We start from the raw sequence: 12,495 nt of genomic DNA, 5'->3' as shown, positions 1-12,495 counted from the left end.
TCATCCCTGGTGAAACTGATCGTGTTTGACAAACAAAAAACAGGAAAAACGAACAAAAACAGTACAAACACTGGAGAGCCAAGCACCGAAGCAGCCATGTGCGGTGCCATCAATTGCTTATCGAGAGCTAATCGGCGCCATCAAGAGCTATCATTTATTTACATTATATATAATATATACATTGTTATGTGTGGATGGGGTAAATAAGACAAATTTTGTTTACTTTTTATAAACAGTTTTATACTTTATTTTAACAGGGTCACTCCCTACAGCTCATAGATGAGTTTTTTCTAGTCATGGTTGTAAGTCTGCGCACTCGGTCCAAGGAAGGTATCCAGTGCTGGCTGAAGATTTCTTGCGTGTTCGGTCTTTTCAGCATGCAGAGTTATTCAGTTTAGGTTAAACTCAAATCTGACTCCATTTTAATATGACCTCGAATTTAGGTTGAAAGGCAAATTGGTGGATTGTCTGTCTCTAATTATTACTGTTATTCTTCTGACATTTGATTATTCTAGCTGACTCTTTATATTTACTCATTCATTAGGAAACTGTCGCTGTACACTGTTTTAATTTATTATATTGCTTGTAATCTGTTGACTGTTTAAAATTGTATGTAATCCTATATTATTAAGTAAATTTAACACATTAGAATTAATTCGAAATAATCAAATTAGATGCTTACAAGCAACCATTCAAAATTATTAGAAGAACATGAAAAAATTAAGTAAAATTTACACAAAAATATTGATTTCATTGAAAAAAAAAAAAAAAAAAAAAAAACACTATGCTAAAGAATACTATGTTATACATGCCAGGCCAGTAGTTGGCGATCATGAAACACCCTGTGAAAACATTATATGCATGCACATGACGTCAACTTTTTTACAAATTCACATTTTTGGTTGCTTACATAGATATGATAAAGGCATAATGTTCAGAAGTTTGTGTCTTCAGGTCCCCTCAAAACATAGTTATTGAAGACACCTAAAGTTCACAAACAGAATCACTGAAGGAGAAAAGGGTAAATTTATAGGGTTACCATTATAAGTGGTCAGTGTTGGTTTGCTTTAGTTGGACTCTTGACCCTTGACCTTTTTAATATTACATTGTGTATGGTTGTTGTAACTGAATTATAGCTAGATATGCCAAGAGTAAAGCTGTTCAGGTGGTGTTGGTTATGATTTTACATAATCATTGTTTGGCCTGAGTGTTATAAATCGAGCCTGTTCTTTGAGTTAAATTAACATTCAATGTAGCAGACCCTGTTATTCAACAATAGAAGACCTGAAACTTCCTGTTAAATCCAGAGTTTAAGAATTCTGATTACGAAAAAAAAAATTGTAGTGGGGAAGGGAAACCTTCTTTTAGACACACAGTGACATCAAGAACCAGCGTATGAATCTCAAGAATGGTGACGAACAGCATATTCAGATTAATAGATGAACTGTAAGCATCACAAAACAAGCTACTAAAAATTGCATAAAAAAGTAAAAATAAAAGACAATTAATCTCATAATTTATTCATGCTGCAAAGCATGATGGGAGCCATAAATTAGTTTTGATTGGTGGCACCCAGAATGCAGTGCAACATGCTTTTTGATGGTCACCACTGTTGAGATTCTCAGCCTGATTCTTGATGTCTGTTGCCTAAATTAAATAAATTTTCTTTTTTTTTAAAATGTTTTGAAACATTTGCTTCTTAGAATCTCTCTGATTATGCTGAAAATACCAGACCTTATGCTGTACAGACAAACGACATCTGTTGTTGATAAGACACAACCAACTAAGAAATCCAGATCTTTTTGGCTTGGATTTATTGGCTTGTCTAACTGCTGTATCACAATTACAGCAATCTAAAAAATCGTTTGAAAGTTTAAGGGTCAAGAGCCCAACTAAAGCAAACACTGACCACCGTAATGGTAACCAAAATGTAGATTATGCTCCTTCGGTGATTCTGTTTGTTAACATCAGGTGTCTTCAATAACTCTGTTTTGGGGGCTTGAAAACACAAGCTTTTGAACACTATGCCTGTATCATTTCCATGTAAGCAACAAAAACATGAATTTGTGAATTACATTTTTTGCGCCGTGTTTCTTAATCGCTAACTACTGGCCTGGTATGCATAACAGTATTCCTTAGCATAGTGATTTGTTTTTCTTTCTCAAAGAAATGTTGTTTTTTTGTTTTTTTTTGTTTTGTTTGAATTTTTTTTTTTTTTATGTTGAGATATTTTTTTTGTTTTGTATGGTTAATTTCTAAGCATCTCATTTGATTAATTCTAATGAATTCTTATGTGTTAAATTTAATTAATAATATTGCCTTGTAATCTGTTGCCACAATTTTATTAAGTAATATAGTGTATTATTTTTTAACAGTGTACACCAACTACGCACACATTTTCCTACACTGTAAAAAGTGATACTCTCTATTTACTCAATAAAATTGTGGCAACAGATTTACAAGCAATATTATTAATTAAATTTAACACATTAGAATTAATTAGAATTAATCAAATGAGATGCTTACAAGCAATCATTCAAAATGAGTAAAATAACATGAAAAAAATAAGTAAAATGTATACAAAAAATATTGGTTTTTGTTGGACAAAAAACGAGAAGCACCTGGCTGCAGCCTGCATATAGAGGCGGGGTTGCACATGTTAACCCGCCCATACCTACTCTGATTGGTTCGATCGTCTTTTCATAGGCATACATGATAGGAAATGTGTGCGTAGTTGGTGTGTAAACTGTTAAAAATAATACACTATATTTACTCTAATAAAATTGTGGGGCAACAGATTCGCGCAAGCAATATTATTATTAATTAAATTAACACATAAGAATTCATTAGAATTAATCAAATGAGATGCTAGAAATTAACCATTCAAAATGAGTCAAATAGCACAAAAAAAAAATAAGTTTAAACAAAACAAAACAAAACAAAACACATTTCTTTGAGAAAGAAAAAACGAAAACAATCACTATGCTAAGGAATACTATGTTATTCATACCAGGCCAGTAGTTAGCGATTAAGAAACACAGCGCATCAAAATGCAAAAAATTCACAAATTCATGTTTTTGTTGATTACATGGAGATGATACAGGCATAGTGTTCAAAAGCTTGTGTTTTCAAGCCCCCAAAACAGAGTTATTGAAGACACCTGATGTTAACAAACAGAATCACTGAAGGAGCATTAATCTACAATCTACATGGTTACCATTACGGTGGTCAGTGTTTGCTTTAGTTGGGCTCTTGACCCTTAAACTTTTAAACAATTTTGTTGATTGCTGTAATTGTGATACAGCAGTTAGAAAAAGCCAATAAAAGAATAAGATCATCTGGTGTTGTTCGTTTTGCCATCGTTTGATCTGGATTTCTGAGTTGGTTGTGTCTTATCAACAACAGGCTTCCTTTGGCTGTACAGTGTAAAGTCTGGTATTTTCAGCATAATCAGAGAGATTCTAAGAAGCAAATGTTTCAAAACATTAAAAAAAATTTTTTTTATTTCATTTAGGCAACAGACATCAAGAATCAGGCTGAGAACCTCAACAATGGTGACCATCAAAAGCATGTTGCACTGCATTCTGGGTTCCACCAATCAAAACTCTTTATGGCTCCCATCATGTCTTTGCGGCATGATAAATTATGAGATTAATTGTCTTAAAGATTTATTCTTAATATTTTTCTTTTATTTTTACTTTTTTATGCATTTTTTAGTAGCTTGTTTTGTGATGCTTACAGTTCATCTGTTAATCTGAATATGCTGTTCGTCCACCATTCTTGAGATTCATACGCTGGTTCTTGATGTCACTGTGTGTCTGAAAGAAGGTTTCCCTTCCCTACTACAATATTTATTTTCTTAATCAGAATTCTTAAACTCTGGATTTAACAGGAAATTTTAGGTCTTCTATTGTTGAATTACAGGGGCTGCTATATTGAATGTTCATTTAATTCAGAGAACAGGTTCTATTTATAACACTCAGGCCAAACAATGATTTTGTAAAATCATAACCAACACCACCTGAACAGCTTTACTCTTGGCATACCTAGCTGTTATAATTCAGTTATAACAACCATACAAAATGTAATATTAAAAAGTCAAGGGTCAAGAGTCCAACTAAAGCAAACACTGACCACTATAATGGTAACACTATAAATTTACCCTTTTCTCCTTCAGTGATTCTGTTTTGTGAACTTTAGGTGTCTTCAATAACATGTTTTGAGGGACTGAAGACACAAACTTCTGAACATGATGCCTGTATCATATATATGTTAAGCAACAAAAATGTGAATTTGTTAAAAAAGTTGACGTCATGTGCATACATATAATGTTTTCACAGGGTGTTTCATGATCGCCAACTACTGGCCTGGCATGTATAACATAGTATTCTTTAGCATAGTGTTAGTTTTTTTTTTTTCCGGTTTTTTTTCAATCAATGAAAATCAATATTTTTGTGTAAATTTTACTTAATTTTTTCATGTTCTTCTAATCATTTTGAATGGTTGCTTGTAAGCATCTAATTTGATTATTTCGAATTAATTCTAATGTGCCTTAAATTTACTTTAATAATATTAGGATATACAAATTTTAAACAATTTTATTGAGTAAATAAAGTGAATCATTTTTTACAGTGTATGTACATGTACCCCACGATCACAAACTCTCCAGTCTGATCATTAGTCAGAGGTTATGACTAACTATATAATAGACCACCTCATGCTTGTCATTTCTTTAAATAGTGGTTCTGTTTAGAGGTTATGGCTACACTGTAAAAAATGATTCACTTTATTTACTCAATAAATTTTTTTCAAAATATTACATGCAATATTATTAATTAAATTTAACACATTAGAATTAATTAGAAATAATCAAATAAGATGCTTACAAGCAACCATCCAAAATGAGTAGAATAACATACAAAAAATTAAGTAAATTTTACACAAAAATATTGATTTCATTAAAAAAAAAAAAAACACTATGCTAAAGAATACTATGTTGTGCATGCCAGTCCAGTAGTTGGCGATCATGAAACACCCTGCAAAAACTTTATATGCATGCATGACGTCAACCTTTTTACAAATTCACATTTTTGTTGCTTACATAGATATTATACAGGCATCATGTTCAAAAGCTTGTGTCTTCAGGTCCCCAAACCAGAGTTATTGAAGACACCTAAAGTTCACAAACAGAATCACTGATGCAGAAAAGGGTAAATTATTGGTTACCACTATAGTGGTCAGTGTTTGCTTAAGTAGTGCTCTTGACCCTTGACTTTTTAATCTTACATTTTGTATGGCTGTTGTAACTGAATTATAACAGCTAGAAAAGCTAAGACAAAAGATGCTCAAGTGATGCTGATTGTAGTTTTACATAATCGTTGTTTGCCCTGAATATCTGAACTCATTTCAAGTCTGATCTCAAAGTTATGTTTATGTTCATTATAACAGCTCTGTAATTCAACAATAAAAGACATGAACCAGTGTATGAATCTCAAGAACGGTGACAAATAGCATATTGAGATAAACAGAGGAGCTGTAAGCATCATAAAAAGATTATTGTGAAAAAATTGCATAAAAAAGTAATTAAATATTAAATAAAAATGGTAAGAATAAATATAAGACAATTCAGCTCATAATGGTATTCATGCCCGCAAAGCGTTGATGGGAGGTCATAAATTAGTTTTGATGTGATTGGTGGCACCCAGAATGCAATGCAACATGATTGGTGGCACCCAGAAGGTTCTCAGGCTGATTTCTTTTTTTTTTTTTTTTTTTTTTTTTTTTTTTTTTTTTTTTTTTTGTTAAGAAGACATTTCAGTACAACACAAAATATGAAACACCAATCTAGACTGCGGCCATACCCCCCACCCACCAGGCAGACCCACACTGTGCCAAGAGAAACAGGACACTGCAGTGGTGAAAAATTCAAAGTGCAATACTCAAGCACAAAATGTATAATAAATTATACATCGAAAAATAAGATACAAAAGATTTAACAATGTCAAAGATAACACTCCAGGTTTTGAAAGTTTTTGTCGTTGCTCCGTGAATACGAGCTTTAGATATTTCCATAGAAACAATGTCAAACAAAGATAAGCCCCATACATGCAAAGGTGGACAATCCAGGGGTCAGAAAGTAAAAGTCCTGCCATATGTTTATTCCACCCATGATCTCAGCAGCTGATTTCAGCAGAGGAGGAACCAAGTCATTCCTTTCAAGTCACAAACGAGTCTCAAGTCAAATCCCAAGTCCTCAAAGAGTTAAAGTTAATTTGATAATTAAGTGACTAATTAAATGATGATTGTGCATTAATGATGAACACATGCTGTTATTGCAAATTACAGAGGATCACATGTGTATGTTTTATTGGTTAAAATGATGCCACCATCATGGAGATCAGTGTTTGATTTAGTTGTGCTCTTGACCCTTGACACCTGTGTTACATCTCTCTCTGTAACACTGTATGTGTTGTTGGAAAGCAGAGAGATCAGTGTTGTACAGTGAGTAGCTATGCTTTTATAGCCGACCTGATTATATCCAAAATAACTTTTTTTTTCTTCATATTTGCATATTTAAATTTTGAGTAATCCACCCTATGAAACTACAGCATATAAGTGTTGCTCAAATGGCTACAATGAACTAATTTGAAATCTACCATATGTAATATATATAAATATTTGAACTCCAGTGCTATTTGGACACACACAGACATCAAGAACCAGCATATGAATCTCAACCAATGGTGATAATCAACAAAATGTTTTATGCTGCATTGCATAGTTGATAACACCATAGTAAAAACTCCCATCATGCACTGCGGTATGAAAAATTATTGTCATCACTGTTGAGGATCTTATGATAAGTGTTCATGTCTAAAAGCCTGAGCTGATACAGTTCTTTCCCCCCAATATTTAAATCACAAAACAGTGGCATTTGTTTAATAAGACTTCTTTTTTTCGCAATGCCTGTGACAGCTGAATGTCAATCAATAAACAAAGCGAGACACCCTTCATGATGTTCATTCAAACTATTTAAAAGCAGAAAGTGTAAGCTAAACTACAAGCAATGCACAAAAGTTTGCTACAATTGCAAACTTCAATCACCCACAAGCAAGTTATTTTGTGGTGAAGAGCCCAACTAAATCAAACACTGATCTCCATGATGGTGGCATCATTTTAACAAACAGGCTTTTCGCAAGGGATGTACAGGCAATTGTGCATCCCAGGGAACTCCATACGCGCGAAGTGCCGACCTAATGCGAAGATACATGAAAAAGGAGGTACCTGGTAGATTAAAAAGAGTCTTAATATGTTGAAATGATTTCAGAGCTTTGTCGTCAAAAATGTCACCAAAGGAAATTACTTTACATTTAATCCATTGTGGACAGTAAAATGGGTTTTGCCTGCATAAAAAAAAATATTATTATGAGAACAAGGGTGAATGATGATGCCACCTCAAGTTTGGCTCTATCTTCCTGGTCACCATTCTCCAAGTAGAGATAAAATGTGTTATGATAGGGCCAAAATGAAGTTTACATTGTCTGAGTGAGACACCAGCAAAAACCAAATGTTCTATACTGTGTGGAGAAACAAGAGATTCTTCAATACCCTTACCAAAAAGTAGTATACTTCAAGTTCATTTTATTAAGTATACTCAAGTAAAGTTCAAGCATATTTTTAAGTATACTTTATTTAGTAGGTATACAAATATCAGTGTTCTAGTAGTGTACTTGTAAGTGTACTATTTCAATACTTCTTGGGACTAAATTGGCCCACTTTCTAGTATATAAAAGCATACTTTTAAGTATAAGTATTAAGTATAACAGTAGCAAACTTTGAGTACACAACTAGTTTACCTCTACACTGTAAAAAATTGCGCTGTAAAATAACGGTAATCTACTGGCAGCTGTGGTTGCCAGCATTGTACTGTTAGTTTACAGCTCTCTACAGTTAATTTACAGCTCTTCATTTTTACAGTATGTTACCGTTATTATACCATGTGGTAACTCGTTTCATTTGTGAAACCGATTGCTTCAAACCATTCGAGTTAAAAACAACAACAACAAAAACTACTGTTTAGATGGCATTAGTGCAGTGAATTAGTGCTTATTTCATTTGAGTCCACTAAAAAGAAATACTTAATATAAAATTGCAAACATTGAAAGTGTAATCAAACAAAGCACGACTTTTACTCAAATCTTTGTAGAATATCATTAACTAGCAATAGTACACATTTATGTACTAAAATGCTTAGTAAATAGATTGTCACTGTATCAGCAACTCCACATTTACTGTCTTTATATAAAGCAGCAGAGCATTTGTGGCTCATCATTGACCGAAGCACAGGCTCTACTCTCCAGCACAATGGTGAACCACACAACTATTAAACTAACAGATCTCTCTTATGCAAACACACATCAATACAGTTGAGTTCTGTATTTACTCTCATTATCAGTGTATGACTTTGCATAACATTTTTTTCTATAAACATTTACTAATATTTTAGTGAAATTATCTTATTTTGCTTGGTAAACCTGACTGTTATGTTTTAGAGTATATTGCTGTTTTTTCCTTGAATTAACGGTAATCTATTGGCAGCTCTGGTTGCCAGCATGTTACTGTTTTTCTACAGTTTGTTGCTGTAAATTAATTACAGTTTATTACTGTTAAATTACGTTTCATGCTGTTTTTTTTGTCATCTTATATCTTTAACCCTTTAAACCCCACAACAAAATCCTCAGTTTTAAATGAACACTTATAATGTGTGCACACTACAGAGTGTTAGAGTAACACTGAATCAGTGAAGTTAATGAGATAATTCTGTGATTAATTAAGTGATGATTGAGCATTAGTGATGAACCCCTGCTATTAACAAACGGAATCAGTGAATGAAAGAGAAACACAAGAAATACAATTTTCAAACACAGCCTTAGATGAAATCAACTGAAATGAAAGACATTAAATCTCTCAAGATCTGATTAAACAACTGCTAACAACAGCTTCACCAGCCTCAATTATTACTAGAGTGACTTTATTCCTGTGAAACATCTACAGAAGATCTTACTGAGAGTTACAGAGGTTTAGATGTTCTTCTTCTTTTTTTGTTCACTACCATGATTGAGATCAGTGTTCACTTTAGTTGGGCTCTTGAACCTTGACTTTTTAGTATTAGCTTTTCTTTTGCTGCTGTAACAATTTGTTTCTGAATCATGTTTGTTATGGCAAAAAAGAATTAAAGCAAAAAAAAAAAAAAGAAAGAAAATCTGGCATTGTTGTTTCATAACATTATCCTCTTGCTTCAAATTCACTGATTTTATCTTGTGTCTCTTCTCAACATTATTAAAAACAGAAAAACAAGCACTGCCAAGCAATCAGTTATGAAAGACTGTAAAAACTCCACACTCATTTGAAAACAATTAAACGCTTTATCGTAGTTTAGACTGACACGTCAATAAACAGCGTATTAATCAGTTCTGAACATCACAAAGCATGCTACTAAAGCTCAACACAAAAGCAAAAATAAAACATAGTAAGAATCCAAGAAAACAAGTGGACAATTGAGCAGTATAATTTATTCATGCTGTAATGCATGCTGGGAGTAATGGGTGGTACCCGGCATGCATTGCATAATGAAGCTTTTGATTGTCACCATTGTTGAGATTCATATGCTTTTTTTTGTTGTGTATTTTTGAGTGTTAATGAGACTATAGTTAAAAAAAATCTAAACAGGAAATGTTTTAAATTCTTATTTTCTATCGATTACACCACTGATCAAGCACATCGCTGCAAATCACAAAAAAATATATATATATTTAACACTCAAAGAATTAAATCATATAATCCATCAAAACTTTAAACGCATATTATAGAATATGGCTACTAAAAAACCCCAACATCACTTCACCATCCACAAACACTTTGCTATAACAATTGTATCTTAACAAAACAGTTACAGCAATTAAACAAATGTTAATGTTCAAAAGTCAAGGGTCAGGAGCACAACTAAAGCAAACACTCATCTCCACAATGGTAACGTCAAACAAAAAAATAAAACAGCATAATTTAAACTGTTGTTTATTCTCAATAAGATCTTCTGTAGATGTCTGACAGAAATAAAGTCAGTCTGGTTAGTAATGAGTGAAGCTGGTAAAGCTGTTTGTTGAGTTGTTTAAATCTTCAGTTGATTTCATCTAAGGCTGTGGCTGAAGTCAGTTGTAGTTCTTGTGTTTGTCTTGTTTCTCTTTTCTTCAGTGATTTTGCTCGTTAACAGCAGCTGTTCATCATTGTCTGAATTCACTCATTAGTTTTCATTCTCTCTGTCAGGTGGAATATATTAGTAAACTCATGTAGGGAATAGTGAATGAGGGTGTAGGGTGTGATTTGAAACACAGCATCTGAGTGTTGACTTCGAACGTTGTTAATTCACGATATATAGCAGCAGGCTTCTTTCTCGAAAATGACAAATATTACCCAGAATGCACTGTTTTAATGGAAAACAGAATGTTACTGTCAAAATTTGGCCGTTTTATACAGCGATTTTTAACAGTGTATGTTTGTAGTTTGTACTGCAATTATACTAAAAGTGAACTTATAGTTATACTGATAGTTTACTAGTTAAATACTTTGTACACTTTGAAGTATAATCTCAGTCAACTACTAGTTTAGTAGTTTTATACTGCAAGTATACTCATAAGTAAGTGAACTTTACATCATACTTTAAGTATACTATGTTCCTATTTAGGTATTCAATTGTATATGTTTTGGTATATTAATTCAATTCAATTCAAGTTTATTTGTATAGCGCTTTTTACGATACAAATCATTACAAAGCAACTTTACAGAAAATTAAGTTTCTACAATATTTAGTAGTAGCTTATCAGTGATGACTGTCAGTTCATGTGCATATGGCAGAAATGTTCAGAAAAATCAATAAAAGACGTAAACAAACAGACGATTTAACACTATAACAGCAATTATTATCAAACTTATAGCAAAATGTGGTAGTTCTGTATGTTGTCTCTGGGTAAGCATCATCTGAGGTCCTCTGAGGGGTTGGCATCATCTCTTCTCAGGTGTTCTGGATCCAGACTGGAGCTTGTGTAAATTCTAGTTACCACGGGATGTAAATCCCGTGGCAAAGCAGAGAAACATAATTAGCGTAGCTGCTGGTTCCAGCCAAGTAAAATTAATTAGATTAACCCAAGCTAAAGAATAATAATGCACATTTGATCAGATATAACTGCAGTCCAAAATTATGAGATGCATTATTTGAATGCTTGGCAAAAGAGGTGCGTTTTTAATCTAGATTTAAATAGAGGAAGTGTGTCTGAACCCCGAACATGATCAGGAAGGCTATTCCAGAGTTTGGGAGCCAAATGCAAAAAAGCTCTACCTCCTTTAGTGGACTTTTGCTATCCTAGGTACTATCAAAAGTCCAGCGTTTTGTGACCTTAGGGAGCGTGATGGGTTGTAGCGTGGTAGAAGACTAGTTAGGTACGCAGGAGCTAAGCCATTAAGGGCCTTACAAAGTAAGTAATAATATTTTGTAACTGATACGGAACTTAATAGGTAGCCAGTGCAGAGACTGTAGTATTGGGGTAATATGATCATATTTTCTTGACCTGGTAAGGACTCTAGCCACTGCATTTTGGACTACCTGTAGCTTGTTTATTGAGGATGCAGGACAACCATAATAGGTAGGCATTACAATAGTCCAGTCTAGAGGTCATGAATTGCATGAACTAGCTTTTCTGCATCAGGAACAGGAACATGTTTTCGTAGCTTGGCAATGTTTCTAAGATGGGAAGAATGCTGTTTTTGTAACATGGGAAATATGATTTTCAGAAGACAAGTTACTGTCTTAATATAACACCCAGATTTTTTGACAGTCGAGGAAGTAACAGTACATCTGTCTAATTGCAAATTGTAATCTACAAGATTCTGTGTAAATGTTTTCTGGTCCAATAAGTAATATCTCTGTCTTATCTGAATTTAATAGGAGAAAATTATTGGTCATCGAATCTTTTACATTTTTTTAACACACTCTGTTAGCTTTAGATAATTTTGAAGTTTCACCTGGTCTTGTTGAGATATATAGTTGAGTATCATCAGCATAACAGTGGAAACTAATCCCGTATTTTCTAATGATATTACCAAGGGGCAACATGTATATTGAAAATAGCAGAGGACCTAGGACAGATCCTTGTGGCACTCCATATTTTACTGGTGATAAATGAGATGACTCCCCATTTAAATAAACAAAGTGGTAGTGATCGGACAAGGAGGATCTAAACCATCTTAAAGCCTGCCCTTGGATACCTGTATAGTTTTGTAATCTATCTATGATTATGTCGTGATCTAATGGTGTCGAACGCAGCACTAAAGATCAAAGTAAAACTAGCCAATGAGATGCAGCCTTGATCTGAAGCAAGAAGCAAGTCATTTGTAATTTTAACAAGTGCAGTTCGTGCTATGATGGGGCTGGAAACCCGACTG

Source organism: Cyprinus carpio, chromosome A15, assembly GCF_018340385.1.
Source record: "Cyprinus carpio isolate SPL01 chromosome A15, ASM1834038v1, whole genome shotgun sequence".
Classification (NCBI taxonomy): domain Eukaryota; kingdom Metazoa; phylum Chordata; class Actinopteri; order Cypriniformes; family Cyprinidae; genus Cyprinus; species Cyprinus carpio.
Note: the sequence above shows the minus strand (reverse complement) of the source record.